This window comes from Homalodisca vitripennis, chromosome 1, assembly GCF_021130785.1.
Source record: "Homalodisca vitripennis isolate AUS2020 chromosome 1, UT_GWSS_2.1, whole genome shotgun sequence".
Taxonomy (NCBI): domain Eukaryota; kingdom Metazoa; phylum Arthropoda; class Insecta; order Hemiptera; family Cicadellidae; genus Homalodisca; species Homalodisca vitripennis.
Window position 1 is genome coordinate 171,937,740 of NC_060207.1, and position 23,466 is coordinate 171,961,205.

The 23,466-nt window shown below is 31.7% G+C and overlaps 1 protein-coding gene across 1 annotated transcript in view; it reads left to right on the forward strand.

Moving 5' to 3' along the window:
• Positions 1-23,466, forward strand: part of LOC124352732 — a 220,688-nt gene that overhangs the window by 27,535 nt on the left and 169,687 nt on the right. The window contains exon 2 of the mRNA XM_046802371.1: positions 13,470-13,513. The gene's annotated coding sequence lies outside the window, so the exon portion shown is untranslated. The remainder of the gene's footprint in view (positions 1-13,469; positions 13,514-23,466) is intronic.

The window sequence follows — 23,466 nt, forward strand, 5'->3', positions numbered from 1 at the left end:
AGAAGGTCTTTTAATAAGATTGATTTCAATATTTCTGCTTGTTATTTGTGCAGCTAGAATCCTGGCAACGACATACTAATAGACCACTCCATTCAGGCCAAACGTCTAATGAGTTCGAACAAAATTGATCTGAACTTTCCGCGGAATAAATTTTCATTGACAGGATAATTTTCATTGGAACCTCTCCACAGGCACTTGCCTCTAGACGCCCTAGTTATTTTTTAAAATATTTCTTTTAATTTACGAGTGTTTTTGTTTTCATTTTATTTACAATAATGTTACATTTTTATTTAAGTTTGCTCATTAGGTTTGTACATTGTGTATACATTTGGTTGTTTAGGTTACTTTATTGATGTATTACATTGTGTATACCAATGTATATAATGTGTTATTGTAATATTTTCAAAAATAAATTATATTCTATTCTATTCTATAATAGGTGAGAGACTAAGCCAGAATTACCTGCTCCATTGTGTACAGCATTTTTGTGTAATCTTTTGTTTTGTGCTTTTTCTGGCCGCTATGAACTAGCTTTTCAGGAATGTGCTAAAATTTTGTACTTACAAGTTCTGTGTCAAATTCTACCATTGATTTCATCACCAAATATTAATTTTGTATAACCTTATGTATTCGGTTTTTTCACAACTAGGGAAGAGGATAGACTCTAATCTTTGAAACGCACTGTTAACTGTTTCTATAAAGTTTACGATGGCAAAATATCAAAAATCATATTATCTTTTCAAAATTCCGTAAACCCTTTTTCCGAATGTCCTACCATTTTGATCCCGCCAAAATGAGCGCGTCTGACAATCGATTTCTTGCTTACACTATTCACATTAGATAATGGCTCCTGGTATATTTCTTTTGACCTGAACCGAATACTAAAATATCAACCGCACGTTATCTTCTTGAAAATTAAGTTTAACTATTTTTAATTAAGGTTAGGTATCTCATTGGAATGGAGCAATTGATTTGAATGCATAGTCCTTAGAGAGGATATAATAACTCATCATGCTTTGTTTCGTTCAAGCTGTAAATATCGGTTAATCGTGACAGAAGCCGAATTATTCGTATCTTAGTCTTAAGAGAATTAGCAATTAATTGATAACTTTGTACTAATGTACTAATTTTAGCTGAGCTACAAATCTATCAGACTTGGATAGAAATGCCCCACAGTAGAATTCCCTCTACACACCATAATCATTCTTTACTTGTTATACGAAAAAATGGAAAATAAGACCGCGTTCAAAGGAAGGGTCTCACGTGGTGCTAAAAGTCGCAACTAAATGGCAGAAGAGAGTACGCGAAGCGTAAAGTGTTGTCTTGTGTGTGAAAGATAAGAGCAACTCACCATGTCAAGGTGTGTAAGAGGGCGGAAGGAGTGTACTCCGGTTTTGCCTTGCGGTGTGTAGCACACCTTAACTAGACAACCTAACACTCTAGCACGCACAGTCTTACCAACCTACCATCTGCACTTCCTGTGGGAAAAGTTAATTGAGACACGTTTTTCAGCCTTCGTCCTCTTGAATCAATCTTCAAGACGTGATTTTCTGAGGCATCTAAAGAAACAAAGCCACAGTTTTAATCTATTAGAGCACAAGGTTCGATTTTTTAGTATATAGGTATAATATGTAGGTATTTAACAGAATTTACAAATTACTCTATACATATGCATTATTAGATCATTGTACCGCATGGACGACACACATGGGGTGGAGGTTATTTTTGACGATGGAAGGATTGTGAAGGAAACAGGATATTTCCGGACATTTACCATCGTTCAGTGAAACAATAAATCAGTAACACTACGTTTCGAGATCTGCAATGGGGTGGAGATGTCTAACGTTTACACAAATAAAAATAAATTTGGGCCACATACTGCTAAAGTACAATAAAAAAATTTTCTATGAACATAGGTGGTATCTGGGGGTGGGTCTAATGGTTCCAATTAATATGCTTGCCAGTTAACTATCATTACACTACCATTCCACTAAGACTTTCAATAACAGCGGAAAAAGTATTGATAGCCAGTAACGATTAAAACGGTTGTGTGAAATATATAAAAAAAATAAAGAAATTGTACTAAATGCAGGAAAAATACAGTTTATTGGATTGAGTAATGTTTAAATTGCTATACTTTTAGTCATAAAAATTCAACTGCTATATTTTAATAACATTTTTGCACGTGTACAACAAACTGCTAGACGTACCCCATATAGCTCATCAGGTTAAACTCCAAACAAGAAGGCTGGACATAACATTTATTCAATCGATTCAAAGTATTTTTTTTTTTTTTTTAGTTTTTGATGGATGTGAAAGTGGAAATTGAGACGTGAGGTAAGACTACGAAGACAGCGATGAACACACTGAGTTAATGTGGGATCGTCACGTCAGATCGACAACCACCTGTAGTTTCAGATGTCTCTAGCACAATCTATACTCCTCATGTTCTTTATATACTACCATTAAAAAGATACTGGTTATTTTGATTATACTGGCAAAACTACGTATACTTTTACTAAAAATTAATGTTATGCAACAATTTTAAGGTCTGGGGTAAAATAATGTTTGCTATCTTTTCTTTTTGCTAGTTCTTTCTATATTATAATTTGAAAATATTAAATCAACCTCATTAACCTTCATATAGAATTTCATGGCTAGCTGCTAAGGTCATTAAATATAGCTTGAATGTAACTGGTCCCAATGCTGATCTTTCGAAAATTTGAAAATGAACTTCACTCAATTGCAAGCATTTTTATTAAACTTTAAAAATTACTTTCAATGTTTAAATATTATTATCACGATATTTCTCTGGTAAAATCTATGTATGGGAAACCATGAATCACTTTGATATCACTTACAGAGGTGAAAACTTCAATAAGGTCTATCTTAAATATCATCTTCATTAATTACTTTTCCTCCAGGCACTAAAAACACAAGATTTAACAAAGTTTAGTATCCCATCTTTGACTAATATTTTTTTTGTTTTATTTTATCCTGTAACTTTCTTAACGATTGTTTTGAAATTATAATACATATCCTTGTTTTTAATTTATCTTGTGGTATTCTACGTTACATAGAATAATAAGTGCAATTAAATATGTTCATGAATGAATTCATGTACGGGTAATTAAAAATAACCATCGTAGTCTAAGACTCTGGATTTAATGAGTTATCAGATTTGAAGATAAACTATCAAAAGCTGTTGTTATTTCTCGCCTATAGCTTTCAAAGATCTTTTCTGGTAAATATTCGTTAAAAGTGCTTTTTTAATAAAATATAAATCAATAGAGAGATAAAAGAACTATATTTTTGACCTCCTACTCCCGTTTTCATATTATATCATACATTTTATATTAAAGACCTAAGATTACGTTCTTTTTCAATAAAAACCATTTTAATGGTTGAAGCTAACTTTACTTATTTTTTATATAAAATATGATAATATTTATTGGGGAATCTATGTTTATGGAAGATTTTATTTAACTTTTACTTCAATTAGTGTACATTTGTTATGTGAGCCCTTTTTTTAATGTCAGTTTACTGAACGGAAACATGGTACAGTCCTAGGTAAAAATAAATTGTACTCAGAATAGGAACATTGGTTTAGCAGTAAAATCAAGTATATACAAAAGAAACTAATATCGATAATATTCTTATAAGAAAGAAAGATTTTGTATAATCGATGAGACTGTTTTATTTCTGTATGTTCCGTGTAGATTAACTGCCTTATTAAGGTGTGCAGTGGTATTCCGCCCAGTACCATTAACTACCGTTAGTTTCTGAATCATAGCCCTTTAATATACCTGTCCTGTAGCAAAACACATATTTCATTATTTCCATGATAAATTTTAAACGAGAATGTGTGATTATTTTGTATTCAGCACCACAGAATAACGTCTGAAGATAAGGTATACCGTAATTTTTGTGAATGGTGACAGGAAGGAGTGATTTATATTTTTGGGAAAAACATTCAATTCCCCTGAGGAGTATTTTATTACAAAAACACGTCATTTTCTTAATGATATCACTTGTTTTGTATTCTTCAAATTATATATAACTGAATACGACGCCATTTCCCGCTGAAGCCATAACTCATATACATGCGTTTTTAACTTCACTCTCTTTTCTTGGATCTCATTACAAAACTTCCCGAAATTCACACTGAAGATGACTATAAATATCGTGAGGTTATTAAAAGTTCTTAGAAGTTATCGTAAATAAAATAACTCTACGCTTGACTGCATTACTTTGAAGTTTCCTGCTCTCAGCTACCGTTTGACATGCATGTAGAGGTGACAATATAACAATTTAAAATACTTAAGAACACTAAATCCTCGGTATATGTTAACACTGTACCATCTTCTTCAGACGAATAAAGGCCTTAAGGCATTGAATAAAAAAAAATATAGCTACGGACTACCACTCCAAGTTAAAGTAATTAAATAGTACCTGACTAACTGCATGAAATTAAGACTGGAGAGAATGCAGGTGTGCGATGTGCAGGAGGCAAGTACCAGAAAGGATTTAACGTTAAAAATATTGAAATGATCATAGCGTTACTGAAATTTCGATTTATAATTAAATAGAGTATCGGACTCTTAACTTATTCAATATTGTGTATTTTTATGATATTACTACTGTATATAAAGATGATTTCCAATTCGTTTTAAATAATGATAGATGGGTACAACTGACAGTGAAGTATTATTCCCTCGCGTGTAACCTTAACAACATTCAAAATTAACATGTATTTTCATCTAAACTGATAATATTGTGTTTAATTTAAATTCTGATTGATAATGTTTTCCACATTAATACAGGTAAAGCAATTAATTGTTCTGCTTATTTCGGAACTATTGTAATTAAGCTATCCTATTAATTATTTAATATAACTACTTATACATAGTATAGTACACAGTAATCATGCACTCATTACAATGGAAGGAAGTTGCACTTTAGCAAAACAAGAATACTTTTATTCACTTAGTGTTTATTAAGACAAATTTATGAATATTCTGAATTTTCTAAGTTTACAGAATTATATTCCGTAGAAGGAAAGTTAAATTTTTTAATGTTTTGTTAATTGCGACTATTAGCTTGAAAACTCTTTGTCTCTATCTGTGTGTATATCATCATGATGCAAAAACACTTTACTTAAATTGGTTCAACTTGTCATTACTCGATTGAGCTGAAATTTTGCGTAGAAACGCAAATCCCGGAACATTACTTTTATTGGAAAGATTAAACTACCCCCCTACTCCTTCCTACTGTCCCCTAAAGCTAAAGAAATCTCCATAAGAAATACATGGGCGAATAAATATACTAAATTTCAGTCTCATGTTCAAAGTAAACATTGCGTCACATCAGTAGTTTTATTAATAACCTGTTTGAAATATACCTACTGATGTGAACAATAGCTAATGTAAACAATTAGCATATTATTGTGTATTGATTTTACTGTTCTGTTTGAAATGTATGGAACACAAAGAGAATCTTACAGATGAAACCGGAGAGGAGAGGGGTTTACGATTAGATAAAATGAAATCCAACTAAAAAACTAATCACAAGAGGAACGAGAAGTGCAATATATTGCTTATTATGAGCGATATATAGCATCACGCTCACAAAAACCTTTATTTTAATAAAGTAAGAATTTATTTAAGAAATATATAACTTATTTTTAGTTACGACAAGAAGCTGAGAGACCTCTCATTGCACTTGTGACACGATATTTAAGCAAAGACAAAGGGATGAGTAAGGTTGGAGTAGGGTCCGTCTTCTGTCGAGATCCACTAAGAATGACTTGTTAAAAGAGAAGACCAGCTCTGTTCCAACTTCTCCAGTCAAAGCGGGTAGTGGACATAGCTCCCTCGCGTCCAGGCTGTAACACACCAAGGAAGCTCCACCCATTCCAACAGTTGTCCTCCGCAGTAGACTAAACCTATCGATCTCCCCTTCCACCCATCGTCCATGTGCGGTCGATGATGTGCCGCTCCTGAACATACATAGGATTTTCTGATAGATGACACATCGGTTTTTACTCTACCCAGTATAGATTCAACTGGAAGATATTTTAAAATGGATTATCCTGACGAAATATAAAATCGGTTATGTTTCTGTTAAAATAACTATAAGCAATAATGTATTTACTTATGTATAATATTTTACAATAATTCATTACTTTCAAAATTATAATGTTCAACTTTACATCATTTTTCATGTAAAACGTAAAAAAAACTTTAGCTACTTAAAATATTATCAATTGTGTGTTATTAATAATTTTAGGGTTTCCAAAATGACGTATTATTACTCTAAAAAAAGTTCCAGGTTTCAAACTGATACATAGTTATGGGGTCCATAGTGTTATGATCACAAAACCGAATACAAGAGTTACGTCTGACAGATCGTATAATTGTAGCTTGAATCTGTCAGGATAACATGGCACATATGGCATGATCTATTCCGCAGTATGTGGGTAGATGGCAGGCAGCAGGTGAGGCAGTAATCACCGCTTTTATCTTGTTTGCACCGCCTGTGGTTGTAAAAGGCGCGGCTGCGACTGTAGGTAGACTCGTCGCATTAGCGCCTCCGTGAGTTAGCACAATATACATAGTAAACGTTCTACGCTCGAATATGCTTAAATGATTTTTATCATTTAAAATCCTATCTAGGCCTGTCTACTCCGGTAAATATTGTTCTATTTTAAAATACGAAACGTTCCTATGTAGCCCATTTTAATCTTATAGTGTTTAGGTACACGTAACCTGTAACAATATTAACCTAACAAATTAAAATTTGTGCCTCATTATATACGAGGCATAAGGACCATATATTATGGATATCCATATTATTATGGGATATCCTTATATCCCTCGTACATAAGGACCAAATCAGCTTTTTATTAAGTAATAAAAACCGTATCAAGTATTTTTTTTTTTATTTTCATTTCAAAATTGTTTTTATTAAACTTTTTGCTATTGGACAAAAGTGGTTCTCATTATTATTATGCTTCGTGTATCAGGAGCAAATACAAAACAGATTGGAATTGGATTGTATTTGTGGGAAAATGGTACATAATTAATACAGTTATTGATAAACTATAGTAGAAACCAAAAGCTTGCAAAATACTGTTATTTTCCTTACTCTGTAAATATCACCTTTATAGACGGATTCTTCTTAATTTCTTTCAATTAATTATTAAACTCATTCAACTTGTTGGAATGTTATCTCCGCTTTCCACAGCTGAGCTGAGGCCAGTCTAAGCAAGTTTTTTTCCATCTTCACTGCACAGATCTTTAATTAATTCCCCTTTCCCCAACACCATGGTTGAAATACAACACTGCATATAAAACAATCATTCTTATAGTGTCTGCATTGTCATAATTTATTCACAGTCGTATCCAAATAAAGTTGTTGTTGATCTCGTTGCAGTTTTGCAATTAGCTTTTTGTTTCTACCATTTGTTTTTTTCTAATCGATTTTCTGTGGTTAGCCAAGGCAAAACTATTAATCAATTTGAAATTGCAATGGGATGTTGTTAAAAAAATGTATACACTACTGACCAGTGTTCATGAAATAGATCTGTAGCGACAAAATACTTTGTGCAAGGGTTTAGAGAATTTAATGTAAATTATAATAATATATTGTTTTTCTTATTTAATATATACGTAGACAGAAAACATTCCTTACAAAGTACATCGAAATTGAACAGTTTTCTTCGATTTTTGGATTATGGATGTCTTGCTTTGAAATGAAACATGGTTTCATTTAATTTTCCAAAATTATATCATCTATCATTTTGTGACTCATAATAACCATCAAAAGAGAAAAAGGCTCTATTTCTTATGTAGGCAATCACCAGTACAAAATTTGGATATTTAACTTATTTTCCAAATATAACAATAGAAACATAGCAGTTTAGCTTCATTTCACCTCCCACTTAATGCAGCGTCTGTACTATGTTGTCGACTTGGACTCCAGATTCTAGAAGTTCAGACTGTGACATCGTCAGATTTCAGACACTACATTAAACGGAAGGTTAAATGGAATTGAACTCAACATTCTCATTGAATCAACTCTTCAACCATAGCTACACTGTGTGTAGAAAACTCGGTTGTTCCGTCGTGGTTTGTGATCGTATCTGACCTGATCGTAGTGTACTTAATTAAGCACAATTGTGCACTTGATAAGACCATGAGAATACCTCTTCATGTAGATAACGCTAATTTTGTAGTCTACGTCTTTCTGATGTCGAAATAGTGCATAGAGGTCATGTTAAGCCTCTTCGTCGCCGATTTTTTTTATCTTGAGACAGAAGTGAACTCCAGATTCCAGGAGTCAAGTATGTGAGAGCGTTAGGATTTACAAGGATTTTACTTTTAAGTGGAATTAGCCAATGATTGTTAGTGTAGTGGAAGTTTTAAAACAGTACCATCAAGCCAAATCCAAAGAATAACTAAAAAGTATTCATAGCTTTGCAGTAACCAGAGTAAATACTTTTAAATTCAAACATTACCAGCTGATTCTGGGAAAGACATCGTTTAAAAAATATATTTAGTATATATGATCTTTTATAAAAACGAGGTCTCTTGGGATATGTTTTACTTTAAGAGTTTAGGTAGTGCTACTTATGTTCAAATTATGTTGGTAATGTAAAATTTTACTCCAGAGTTAATCCTTGGGAATTTCTTTGATTGTTATAAGTTTGATATATATATATATATATAAAATTGTATAAATGGCAATAGCCTTATTTAAATTCAATAAATATTGAATTTATATATATATATATATATATATATATATATATATATATATAATTCTGCAACTAAGTTTCTCATCGAAATCGATTATAAAGCCAGCTTCAAAAACGACATTTGATGTTTTGCCGTGGTGAGTGTTTTAAAGAATATCAATATGCAAAATTTTGAAATTGTAATAAGGTTTAATTAATTCCTGTCCTGGAATTACCAAGTGTACTGGAATTAAGCATACGGAAATACTGAGAAAGCACAATGTACATAGATGCAAAAACGTGTTTGAATCAATAAGAAACCACGAGGATGTCAAGATTAGAGCAGAGAACCCTCAAGGGGCACGGCATTTCTGGCGTTTTCCAACCAGTATTGATAAGGAGTTCAACCAACTTCAACTAGATTAAATCCCTCACAAAGCCTAAAACTTTCAAACCACATCATACCGCGTTATTACATAATATCATCGGATTTTCAGTGTTGGAGTCTGGAGGCTTAATTTGGTTAGGGCTTGACTGATATAGGTCAAATTTATCATATATATATATATATATATATATATATATATATATATATATATATATATATATATATATATATATTTATTTAAAAATTAGTATAAACGGCAATAGCCTAATTTAATTTCATTGTAGATTGAATGACAAAAAGTACTTAAGATTCGAACCCGAATCTCTCCCTTGCTGTGTACCGGGATCTGCCACTACACCACACAAATTATTATTAATTTAATATTTAATTAAATTAATAATAATTTTGTATTTGGCCGCTTCTGTCACATTTCTGTTTAAGTAACCAAACTAACATAATGGTCAAAGGACCAAATACATTTTTGCTGTTCAATATTTAATGAAATTAAATTAGGCCATTGCCGTTAATGCAACTTTATTTAATGCATTTTTGTTAATTTGTAACAGGTATTTGGTCTTAAGATCATATACTTGTATGTTAGTTCCGTTATTTTAACAGATATGTAACAGAAAAGTGTGCTAATACAAAATATAATTATATATATATATATATATATATTTATTTATTCATATATAATATACATTATAATTGTATAATTCATATAACATTATTTTTGTATTTCTATTTTCTTGTTGATTATATTTTGAATATATTTTTATTATATGTTTAAAAAAAAATATATTCTTCAAAATATTAAATTAATAACAAAAAGTATGAGTACAAAAATAATGCTCCCTTTCTAATTCTTTCATCTTCAAAAAAGTGTTTCACACACCTAGGATTCTATTTGAACCATCCCAGTGTTGGAGACAATACTGTACTTCCATAACATCCAAATACGACTCGTTATACCCAACAACAAAACAGGTTATGTGGATTCGATGCCAACGTATGTGAGAATCTGTTCTATATGTGCTGATGTAGGAGAGAGGTGTGGTGCTTGGTTGTCGGTTAATGCTGTATTGTTTATGCAATAGGGAGTCGTCACAGATAACTTATCAGCCCAAACGGCCACGCCCTCCGCACTGTGTACAGCGAGGGATATTTCCATAAAGCATACCCATGTTGAGCTTCCCATAAAAATGGAAACCAGTACGCACCAATTTTAGATTATATTTCACTTATTTTTTTATTAAATTATTGACTGATGATTCTTAACTTTTTGTAATATCACTTAAACACTTTTTACAACAAGGTAATAAGATTTATATTGAATAAACAATTGAGAAAACTAAAGTAAAGTTTAATAACGATCGTTACATATTGAACGCTAAATACTAAGTTTCAAGCTATAGAGATTCTACATACGTCTGCTATCCAATAACCTTTATATATCTCTTGGTAAATGGCATGTTGAATACCTCTGTTTAGCAACTGAACGCTAAATAACAAGTTTCAAGCTATATGCATTAACCTACATACAGCTAATATTCATTAACCTTTAGATATATCTTAATTAATGCCATGTTGAATATCTCTGTTTAGCAACTGAACGCTAAATAACAAGTTTCAAGCTATAGAGAATCTACATACGTCTGCTAACCAATAACCTTTATATATCTCTTGGTAAACGGCATGTTGAATACCTCTGTTTAGCAACTGAATGCTAAATAACAAGTTTCAAGCTATATTTATTAACCTATATACGGCTACTACTCATTAACCTTTAGATATGTCTTGATTAATGCCATGTTGAATGTCTCTGTTTGATAACTGAACGCTAAATAACAAGTTTCAAGCTATAGAGAATCTACATACGTCTGCTAACCAATAACCTTTATATATCTCTTGGTAAACGGCATGTTGAATACCTCTGTTTAGCAACTGAATGCTAAATAACAAGTATCTAGCTATATTTATTAACCTATATACGGCTACTATTCATTAACCTTTATATATCTATTGATTAATGCCATGTTGAATGTCTCTGTTTGGTAACTGAACGCTAAATAACAAGTTTCAAGCTATATGCATTAACCTACATACAGCTACTATTCATTAACCTTTAGATATCTCTTGATTAATGCCATGTTGAATGTCTCTGTTTGGTAACTGAACGCTAAATAACAAGTTTCAAGCTATATGCATTAACCTACATACAGCTACTATTCATTAACCTTTAGATATCTCTTAATTAATGCCATGTTGAATGTCTCTGTTTGGTAACTGAACGCTAAATAACAAGTTTCAAGCTATATGCATTTACCTACATACAGCTACTATTCATTAACCTTTAGATATCTCTTGATTAATGCCATGTTGAATGTCTCTGTTTGGTAACTGAACGCTAAATAACAAGTTTCAAGCTATATGCATTAACCTACATACAGCTACTACTCATTAACCTTTAGATATCTCTTGATTAATGCCATGTTGAATGTCTCTGTTTGGTATCTGAACGCTAAATAACAAGTTTCAAGCTATATGCATTAACCTACATACAGCTACTATCGATTAACCTTTAGATATCTCTTGATTAATGCCATGTTGAATGTCTCCGTTTGGTAACTGAACGCTGAATAACAAGTTTCAAGCTATATGCATTAACCTACATACAGCTACTACTCATTAACCTTTAGATATCTCTTGATTAATGCCATGTTGAATGTCTCTGTTTGGTAACTGAACGCTAAATAACAAGTTTCAAGCTACTGCATTAACCTATATGTCTACTATCGATTAACTTTTATATATATTTTGGTTAATGCCATTTTGAATGTCTCTGTTTAGCAACTGAACGCTAAATAACAAGTGTTAAGCTACTGTATAAACCTATATACAGCTACTATCGATTAACCTTTAGATACCTCTTGGTTAATGCCATGCGGAACGCTTCTGCTTAGTTATTAGATATTACTGCGTGTAATATACTGTTATAATACTGCATGTTTGAAGTAACTATTTGTGTTTTAGCCTAACGGTAAATCACTATTTAAATTTGTGTGTGTGTGTGTGTGTGTGTGTGTGTGTGTGTGTGTGTGTGTGTGTGTGTGTGTGTGTGTGTGTGTGTGTGTGTGTGTGTGTGTGTGTGTGTGTGTGTGTGTGTGTGTGTGTGTGTGTGTGTGTGTGTGTGTGTGTGTGTGTGTTATAATGTATATTACGTTTATATAATTTTATCTTCCAATTGCATCTTATTTTAAAAAAAACATTTAATAGTTAATAACACCCAATACAGACACACGGTTAAAGACACAACATTAAAAGTAAGAACTATTAGAGCTGCTTATGGTTTTATAAAATTTTAATTACGCAAGGAATGTGTAAGGTTATTTTACTATCAAAGATGTAACATTAATTCACCGTTTCTCAAACAGATATTTTTAACTGAGTGTTAGAATAACCTATCGCACAAGAGGATGTAAACATTTAATTTCTTTCTGTCTGTTTATATCTGACTTTCTATCCTCACAATTTCTTGAGAATGAACTGATCTGTAGAACTTGAATTTTGCATGGAACCTTTTTAAAATATAAGTAACATCGAGTTCGAGTTGGATGCATATCACTCCATTGTATTTGGTTGAGAACGGCAGCAAATAGTTTTACATTGGTCTTACGAATAACCATTATGGCACCAAGAAAGTCACAAAGTAAATCAATGTTTAAACAAATTGAGCTATGATGTATACGAATTGTTACCATTTAACCAAGTAACACGTGTAATATAACTGTAGTTCGAGCTATAAACTTGAATTGTTGCATGCAACCTCAGCGAGACTTTTACGTGACACGTGGCGTGGCTTGCTCCTTGTAGTATAAAGTTGTATTTCTCGGGAACGAGTTTAAGGTTTGTTTACGTTGTTTAAGGATAGGAAATTAAAACATAATGTGAAGCCTGTAAAATAGTAGAGTGAAGTAGCTAACGATTTATATTTTCTATACACTAGAATAAGAATCAAAAGAACATGAAAAAACTGAAAGTTTTTAAAGCAAGAATGAATAAGTTATGAAAGTGTAACTTTCAGGGTTGAACTGCTACTGGCAGGGGAATGTACCTTCTTCCTTACACGCTTTACGATGTATTTCAGTATTTCATTTTTTTATTTATATTCGAAAATTTGCAGCTGTAAATTTGTTATTCTGTCCATTTAAACAACGTATTCAGTCATATTTATCCTAACGGATGTAAAATTGTGACGTCATACAGTATTTCTTATATCTTCTTATAGCATATCATTTTCATTGCATGGAGTAACATTGGCAATAATATGACGTTTTTTCATAGGTTGTGAGCTGTGTGTACCAAACCTGATCTCCACGGTGTTTTAGGTAAGTTAAACCCCTTTAATATGCAATTCACTTGTTGTTCACGTTCATGACGAAATCGATAGAGAAATTTCCCTTAAAAATAAATACATTGTCAGGTGCGCTAGTTTAGACGTGGTTCGAAATTGGAGAATATCAAAAGGAATAAAATTATGAAATTTAAGTCTTTGTCAGAGATCTTATTTTACTTAGTTTGACACATTTCACAAAATCAGACGTCAGTTAACTAAATGTTAAGGAAACGTATATAAATTGATAATAAATCTACAGCCCTTTAAAGTTGAGAATTTCAATGTCTTTATCTAGATGTTATATCTAGATGATATAACTATTATTTATTACTCGATTCTTAGACTATAACCCTTTTTTATGTCATTAACCCTGTGGCCACTGAATCACTGAAAAACTTAAAATGGAGATTCCTCTTAAATGCCTTTACTTCTTTCAAAACCTAAATTTTATAATCACTAATTCCTGACAAATTTCTGACACAGTGTGTACGTTTATGGATATATATTATGAACTTCAATGAAAGTGTCCTCCTCTATTCAAACTTCATAGAAAGTTGATTAATGTTTGTGTCTTAATACATAGCGCAAAATATCGTTCATTTAAAACATCTATTTTTTATGTTGTTTCCTTTTATGGTGTATTTCGTAGTATTATTATTTCAGTCTACGTCGTCACTGTTTTTTACAATGCCGTATCTCAATTAGTTTAAATCTCTACCAAGTTTCGATTAGTTCAAATGAATTATTCTATAGTAGTATGAAAAACTACTCCATAATATAAGGAATTCTTGGTACGTATTCCTCAGGTTAAACTCCTTAACAATGCTGAAATAATGAAAAAATGGTGACTCTAAATTTTTCCATCCTCTTTCATGGACAAATATATGTATATCAATATAACATACCTTGAAGGATTAATACAATGTTTATCGGTGAGTCTATGAGATAAATAGCCTCATCTACATCTGTTAAAGTATAACAAAATAAAATCGTTCACAAACATCATTAATAATCACATGTTGCAGAATCCGTCACTTGAGATATACAGTATTAACATTTTTTTGCGTACTGAACAGTAAGAACACAGTTTTTCTCTCATGTTTAAAATATTTGTTTATTAAAAACCTTTTAACATTTACAAATATCTCGAAGTAAATTGTTTAGTTTTATTAATAACATTATACATTATTTTTACATCTTTTTTATAAGTGCAGGATTGATAAAAAATTTATAATAGGTTAAATTTGTTTATGTTCTTGTTAAAAACTATATTTTTATAAGTTGGTTCCATCATAGACTTTTTCATTATTACAGGCTACTAACTATATAAAATATGATCACCAAGTTTTTGAACGTAAAATAAATGTGAGCTGTAACTGTTCCTGGCACACATCTTGTCATAGTCAGGCTTAATTAATGTTGCCTATTTGAGCACCACGGCTGTTTACTACGCTTCATTTTTCAAAAGTTCTACTTGGTGGCCAATTTGAATGAGGGGTCGTAGTGGGGGTTAGTGGGAGCCTCACTTAAAAACCAAATTTTGGCACTTTTCCGGGTATTAGATCGGAGACGTAACAGTTTTCCTTTATTGCGATAGATGGCCTACGTCTACAAAAATTACTTTTATTGATAAAATAAGATTTTAAACAATAAATGCGCCTTATGAAAATAATTGTGGACGTAATAGAATAAGAATTTCAAACGTTCGAAAAATGTAAATTGGCGAGCCGATTCAGGCCAGCCGACCGGCCCTAGAATAGACAGCGTTAGGCCGTTAGCCAGCTGGCAACTGTTGGCAGTTGTGTAGTGCTTGCACATAAGTGTAGACAAGCCCTTGTCTGTACACTTCTGGCCAGTTATTTCCATCGGGTCCGCCCTCGTAAATCTACAATTGTTTTGATATCTTCAGTTACAAACAAACCAATAAAGTGCAACTGTTCTAGTTACATGTTAAAGCATTATCTTTCTGTTGAAAATGCAACAATATAAATTCAAGTAATTTTATAAAACAATAAATACAAATTTTATGGTTACACTTGCTTAGTGCAACTCAAAAGCTGTTAATTTGCCGTTTTTACTAGTTATTCAAAGTTGGATTATTGAGAATGCCTTCCTTTCATTAAGATGCAATATACACTCTGCCATGCAGAGCACATAACCTGCCTATGATCATACATACAAAATATCAAATTCAATCTTGATGATAGTCATAAATTATATCTTGGTTCAAATTATCATCTTATGGTTCAAATTATATCTTGTCCAATATAAAATCACAGAACTTTTCCAATACTTTAGATGTATATTAGTATGAGACATAGGGCATGTTGCAAGCTTGGCTTGTTTAGTCCTCAGATATATTGTTTAGACTTCGCAGTTGTATAGAAGATTAGTTTCTTGCGATAACAGTAATAATAAAATTATTAACTGAGATCATTTTATATTTTTAATAAATCTAAACATGCAGGCTTGCAATGATATATCTCGTACTATAGGAAAATATATAAATATTCATAAAAATATGCTACTGTAGAAAATATTATTATTATAATAAATTGTGTTAAATATAAAAAACTGATGATTACGTAGGTATTCATTATTTATAATTTTATGTATATTTAATTATTTAATCACACAATACAAATAATGCAGTTACAGAATCAACCACATACACTTGGTTTGAACGTGGTTAATAAGCGACGTGTATGTAACATGTATTAATTGCTTTAATTTTAAAACCCATAGAGTTCAAAAAAGTACGTGAACCTGCATCTGGCCATGTTTAAAAGTTTTTAAAGCAAAATATGTTTGCTTTGAAATCTTTGTGATAAACAATGGTCATGGAAACCTCTAAAATTGGATACTGTATTTATAAATAATATTTACTGAAAACACAAGAAACTTAGGATACTTAGGTAATTAACTTACAAACATTATAACTTAGGTTATAAAACCTCCTCAAGGTTCTTGGATATAACTAATTCGAAAATAAGATAAGGTTCTTATGAAGATATGTTCTAAAGCACATAGTTTTCCGCATATATGTGTGCGCGCGCGCGCGCGCGTGTGTGTGTGTGTGTGTTGTGTGTGTGTGTGTGTGTGTGTGTGTGTGTGTTTTAAACTTAAAATATAAGTAAACAAACTTACACTATACATTAAAATTTTTTTGAATGCTGACATTATAGAAAACTATGAACGACACTTGTTCTCAAAAACAAGTAGGTGCCGTAACAACAAATAAAACTTTTCTGAAAAATACAGTAAATTAATGTTTATTGTAAACGCAGAAATATATAGTTGAATAAAACTAGATGGTAAATAATGGAATGGTGCTGTCAGTATAGATGCCATGTTTTATACGAACCACAAATCAGTAGAGACATACAACAACGGTATATAACACGTCATCGTTAATGATGGCGCTACTCCACTATTTATCTACCCAGTTTTTCACCCAGTTTGTATGGATTATAAAACAATGCAGAGTAAAAAATAATTCACGGGTTTCGCTTTTAGGTGTTTAATCAAACCATTTCAACATACTTTCCAGATTTCAATCTTTATTTTTATCAATTAAATATGTGCTAATGCAGTTCTAATGTTCTAGTGCCCTTATTTCACTAACGTTCATGCATTTTGTGATATTATACTAAACAACCGACACACTCTGATATATAAAGAGTTCGTAATAAATATATTTTTATTTGATAAATTTTGCAAGTAATAAATATTTTGCACAGGCTAAATTTTTACTACATGCACTACAATATTAAAACTACAGTAGTTATTAATATTAAAGTGAACAGTTTACTCATGTTATTTGATAACTAGTCTCTCTATTATAAAAGACAAAGCTCTCACTAACTAATCACTAATTCTCCAATTTCCTGATATCCCAGAAAGTTAAATTTAGCACACGCATGATTTAGCATAATGAATTAAACAGAAAAACTAAAGCATTTTCATGAAGATCACACGAAGGGTTTGGAATTCCTAGAAGAACTATGTTTTGTTTTTCAACTGCTAGATAGTCTAGAAAGGTGAAATTAGATACACAAGTGTTTTATATTCTCACCAGAAAAATAAAGGTCAACCACCTATAGAGGTTGAGATAGAGCGATAAAATTTGATTCAAATGTGCCTCATGCTCTTAACAAGCAGAGAGATTTCACATGAAAATAAGCATCCGTAGGGTTTAAAACGGTATTACAACCCCTTATTACAAACTATACTTCGTTTTTCAACTCTTCGGCATCCTTGAAAAATTTTACTAATACATTGCACCTATCGGTATTAAACTATCGAATTCGTTATTGTGCTGTGTTGCAAAGTACTAAACTTCGTGATGTTTCCTTTTGTTGTTTATGTAATCTATATTTATAATAAATTCTATAATTACAAAAGCTATACATACATAATGTATAACTTTAATATTAGTTGTATAATACATATGTTCCTTAAATTTTACGCCGCATTTAAATATTATGTGGCATCGGCTTTGAATTCCTTTTGCTTTATCAAATAAAAATGGTTTTTTAATATTTTTAGTTCCTTGATTCTATTTTAGCGTAATAAAGTCGGTTCATATCTATTGGTTTCAGTACAAGTATCATGTGAGTATAATCAATATTATTCTTATATGACGCCAAAGTCAGTCACTAAACGAGTCTGTTTTTAGGTTGATTTTGTAGACCTATTGTAATTATTCGTATAACAGCAGTTACGGAAATGTTCTACATAATTTAACTAATCAACCACCTAAGTTCCAAAGTTTATCTATTTGTAACTGTGACAGAAATTTAAAATAAATACGAACTTAGAACATAAACTGATCTTGCAATATCTTAGATAAGTTACTTTATCGTTCTCGTTCCGATAACGAGGCCAATGAAATATTTGTAAGTTCGCGACTCCTATATTTAAAGACCTACAGGAAATGTTTGTCAATTAAAATTTATTTGGAATCGTGTGTGTCAAAAACAAATAATATTAATAATTAAGTTGACACAAAATCTACCTAATTCTTCCAACTAGTGCGAAATAAGACTATTTAATATAATATTGGTTAATATTTGTTCACTAGTAGTGAAAAATGATGTCAGAATTTTCCACAGACATATCAAGACTATTTTGTGATTTATAACATTTATTAAATAAAACGTTTTTCGTTATATGGGTTTTATCTTATTTGTAGGTTTTAAAAGCATATTTATTTATAATTTTTATATAAATGTACTTCTAAATTAATAATATATAAATATTTTTATAGCTCAGAAACTCTCTCAGTGTTCCACTAAATAAATCTTGTATAACATAGATCTTGAATTGCAAGATAAAACCTACATCAGAGCACTCGGGATTCGAGTAAGTAAATACTGCCAAAGCAATCAAACCAAACACAGCCAAATGGTAGTTACTCTCCTCAGCAGTTAGTAAATAATGAAAGAGACTTAACATGATTAAGTGTTAAAGGAGCTTCTCAGATGTTTTATTAGCTATTCATTTCAACCTCAGCGTTATTATTTTGTGCAGTCGTTAAACGCGTGGTCGAATTGAAGAGAGTGAGTTATTTGGTTAGGCAATTCTGAATATTAAACAAAATTGACATAATTACGGATAATGAGTTTTAAACGTCAAGTACGTATTATAATAAAACAGAGTAATGTAGAAGGTATACATTTTGAAAGTGTTAGGTTATAAACAAGGTCAAAATTTTAATTCTAGTTCATATTTTTTATTCTTCCAATGTTTTCAGTTCCATTAGACATTTGGAAAAAAACAGTAGCAGTCGTGGGACTGCCGATAGAAGTGAAAACGGAACTATTAAGTTGAGAGTAATTAACAATACGTTATAGTAGCAGTACATCTGTAATTGTAAATGTGACACGTTTTTAATTTTCCAATTTTAAAATCCACAAAAAAATATTATTAAATAACTAGAAATCTATTTTACCACGCTAGTAAGATAAATCTTATACCGTAATAATACTCATTTCATGATGAAGAGGTTAAATATTAAAAACATAATTAAAATGAATAGTGCTAAATTTTAAATACAAATATTCGTACAAATATTAAAAATGTTTAAAAATATATTCGTTGTTTTCATTATTCATTTATCTGTATAAAAATATGTTGTAATTGCTCAATATTAATAGTTAGTTAAACGTAGAATACAAGTGAGTAAACACCGAGTGAACAACAGTGAGTTGAACACCGTTGTAAATAATACAGTTATTGCTACGGATAAAGTATATAATTGCAATAACAATTAAACCCACAATATTTTTAAAACTAATAAATTAGTTAAATTAACTTGGTTCTTTCATAAAGGTATTTTTATTGCACAATAAACTAATTTATTGAGTTAATACGGTATCAGTGAGCCAATGCGCCAACTACAGTTCCGGCAGAAACGTTCACTCATCACTTCATACGCTACTACAGGCTAAACTAAACTTCCAATAAAAAAATGATAAATTACAAAAAAAAATATTCATCTATTTTCACACAACTTTCTCGCTAACAAATTTTGTCTGACCAAAAAATAAAAAAATCCTCGCTTACTACTTTTTTCTTGTCATTGTAAACGCTATGTAAAATGTAAACAATAATCAAAATTATTTCGAAATTTTTTTAATATTTAAAAATGTAACCAATAGATTGCCAATATTAAGAGCTTTAATTTGACGCATCTTACAGAATTTTACGACATTGGCTTCACTTTTAAATCGCGAGAGGAAGCCGTAAAGGTCACTGATTTTCGCAGTCTGTTTTCATACTCCGCCGGACAGTTTTAACACAGCGAGACTGACTTTTTCATTTTAAAAAAACACAGCGAGACTGACTTTTTCATGCAGGTTAGTATCATTAGCATGTCGGTGACGCGAACCGAGGATTTTACCCTCTACCAAAACGCTCAACGCGCCTAAAGAAGTTTTCACTTCAATAAAATATTTTGGAAAAATCAATAGTTTCTCATCTTTATTATTCATTTCTGAAATGTAAGATAGTCAACTAATCACAAGAGATGGTTGTCACGTGTTAAATGGCCATGGAAAGGCAAACCATTAGCACCTAGTAGCGTTATGAGGTGGACATTACATTAATGTGTTTTACCCATACCAGTACTTATCAAATAATGTAACATGTCTGAGACTTCAGGAGAGTTAAACCTACACTGGACACATTAAAAACCAATGTGTCACTTATCCATAGACAACCTTACACATGTCCAGATATTGCAATGAAAATATGGATCGATAGTATAATCATCTGGGGATAATTACTGTTGGAGAGTGTATAACTCCCTTAGAGTTAAAGCTGTTGAGAGCCTGGACATGAGGGAGTGTGTCCTAATGCCAGCTTTGACTGGAGGGGCTGGAACACAGCTGGCCTTGGACATAACTGAGATGTAGCTCGCTATCCTGGAATCTCAGCCGGAGGTGATTCCTACCCCAATCTGTCCAAAAGGACCCATCCTACCCATCCTGAATATCATGTAACTCAGGAAGTAAGCGGAAAAAGTAAGTGAATAAAAAACTTTTCTAAGTACAGAGGCAAGTTTGTTAAGACAACTCTTGTCCATATTTTTTCACATGACTTCATAACCTTGTGATTTTAAAAAACGAGCATCATCAGGCATGCTTGCTGGTCAGTGAGATGTCATTCATGAGTTAGGTATTATGTAATAAGGAACAAACTAGGTTTTCATCGGTAAGTTCCGGCCCTGGAACATAAATATGATGAGGATCTTTTACCTGAATGGGATAGAAGTCCTAAACACATTTTTGTTCAGATGTATGAATGGATACTACGAAAATTTAAAAACTATTATATATTACATTCATTAAACTTAGTAAATACCGACGTCTGAAATGTTAGGGGAGTAAGTAAAAGATTGGTCTTTTGGTAGAAGAGATATCTATTTTTGAAATCCATTCCCTTATTACTTTAGAATAGAGGAATATCCAATTAATGTTCCAAAACAATATTAGTAAAATGGATATTGTGTAAACGGGATGACAAATAACATGTTTAGTTGTGTGTATGTATATTATTTGTGGAAAGAATCATGCATTGGTAATTGCTACGAGCTTTGGGTCCTTTTAGAGAAGAAATTAATGAGCACAAAACTACTCAAATACAAGAAAGAAATGAAAAAATCGTTTCTGTAACCCAAAAACCAAAACTTTTCTCATTTTTTAACGATAAACACTATACATACTTTTTGCTCTTTTAAGGATGGAAAAGCATTACATTCACATTAAAATTGCGTGATAATCCATTTTCACATATCAAAATCAATGTGCACTCACATAATTTTTGTGCGAGAGCAGTGCAATACTGCATGGGATGTGTTGACGGGACAACAAAAGGGCTTCTGGTGACAATCGATGAAATCCTTAATCCCGCCAGACAGAAGGGTCCGCCAACTCATATGGTATGTCAACCCTTCAGTAAGTTAGTTTTCTCGGTGCCTTTTATGTTACATAGATGAATAAAGCAATTTGTTTTATGTATTTTTAAATAATTAACGTTAAAAGCAAAACTTCGAAGACGAACTGATTTATGCATTTGCACTGTGCATGAAGCTGCATTTCTTTATGAGGAACACTGAGTTCAATTATGGTTCATACCACTCCATTAGATTTGGGTGAGCGTTAGTGAATTATTTTATTAGTCTTAGAAATAATGTGGACAACCTAAGTGCTAAAAAATAAGTGTAGAAACATTTTTTTTTCTTTTTTACAGTTTTATTGTGTGTTGTTATATCAACGACACCTTAAGGATCAACCAGGAATGTTACTGATTTTTTATTCTTAGTGTACGGTTATTCCTTCGTAACCACATATGTGTTTTTACATATCTGTAAAGAAATAATAAACCTATATAAATAAGGAAAATGATCACTTTCCAACACATACTTTGAAATGTGTATATATTTTAATATGTATGTGTATGTTACAAATTTTGACAAGAATGCCAAATGAGCTTCAAAACTTGTTTCTGTTGATGATACGGTAACGATTCAGCTAAATAGCTTCACAATTAGTTCATATTATTATAAAACATTTACACACATGTATTAATAAAATACGTGTACTTTAATAATATTTACTAGAATAATTCAATTTACAAAAACTATATTCTTCATGTTTAACACCGTCCAACGTCATAGTACATGAGGCAACAATGAATGTGACCGCTGATGTGAATAGTTTCTCCTTAGCACGGAACCCCGCCACAAGGTAGCTGTCGTGTCTGATGTCCATCAGTCTCACAGACCTGAAGTGTGATGAGGATCAATGTTTAGAACTCCGCCCCTCCCAGCTTATTGAAGGCAGCAGCCCAAATGTCTTTGAAGGGTAGTTTGGATGTCGTGCTGTAGTGTTTCACGTTGTGGCAATATAACATTTGTTGTACTGCCTACATGAGTTCCAGACAAGTATTGCGACGAAAATACAGGACCATAGTTAAATACGTTGCTGGAAAATCTTTCTTGAACTGGAAGAATGTAGGAAACGCAGGTACACTTAATTCGGCTTTAAAATAAGTGAGCATGATCACTTCTTGTAATTATAAACATTTTATATACTTAGGTACAAAAATATGTACTTTTATAATATCTTAAAGTACACGGTACATCATCCAACTTGTTAATGTTAATACATAAATGAAGATCCATGCAAAATTTAAAGTTTGCACTCGGGTCTATTCGATCTCGAGATATAGTGTGGACAGACAGATACAAGATACATTTATCGAAAAATTTACCTTCCACTATAAAAATATTACAAATGTTCACAATTTTCCGGTCCCCATCACGTCAACAAATTTCTAACACAGTTCAAATCTAGTCGTATTTCGGTACATCACGCCTCAAGATTATAATAGTTCAGACAGCTGTCACAATTCTAGGAATATATAAAGATATTGACCGCA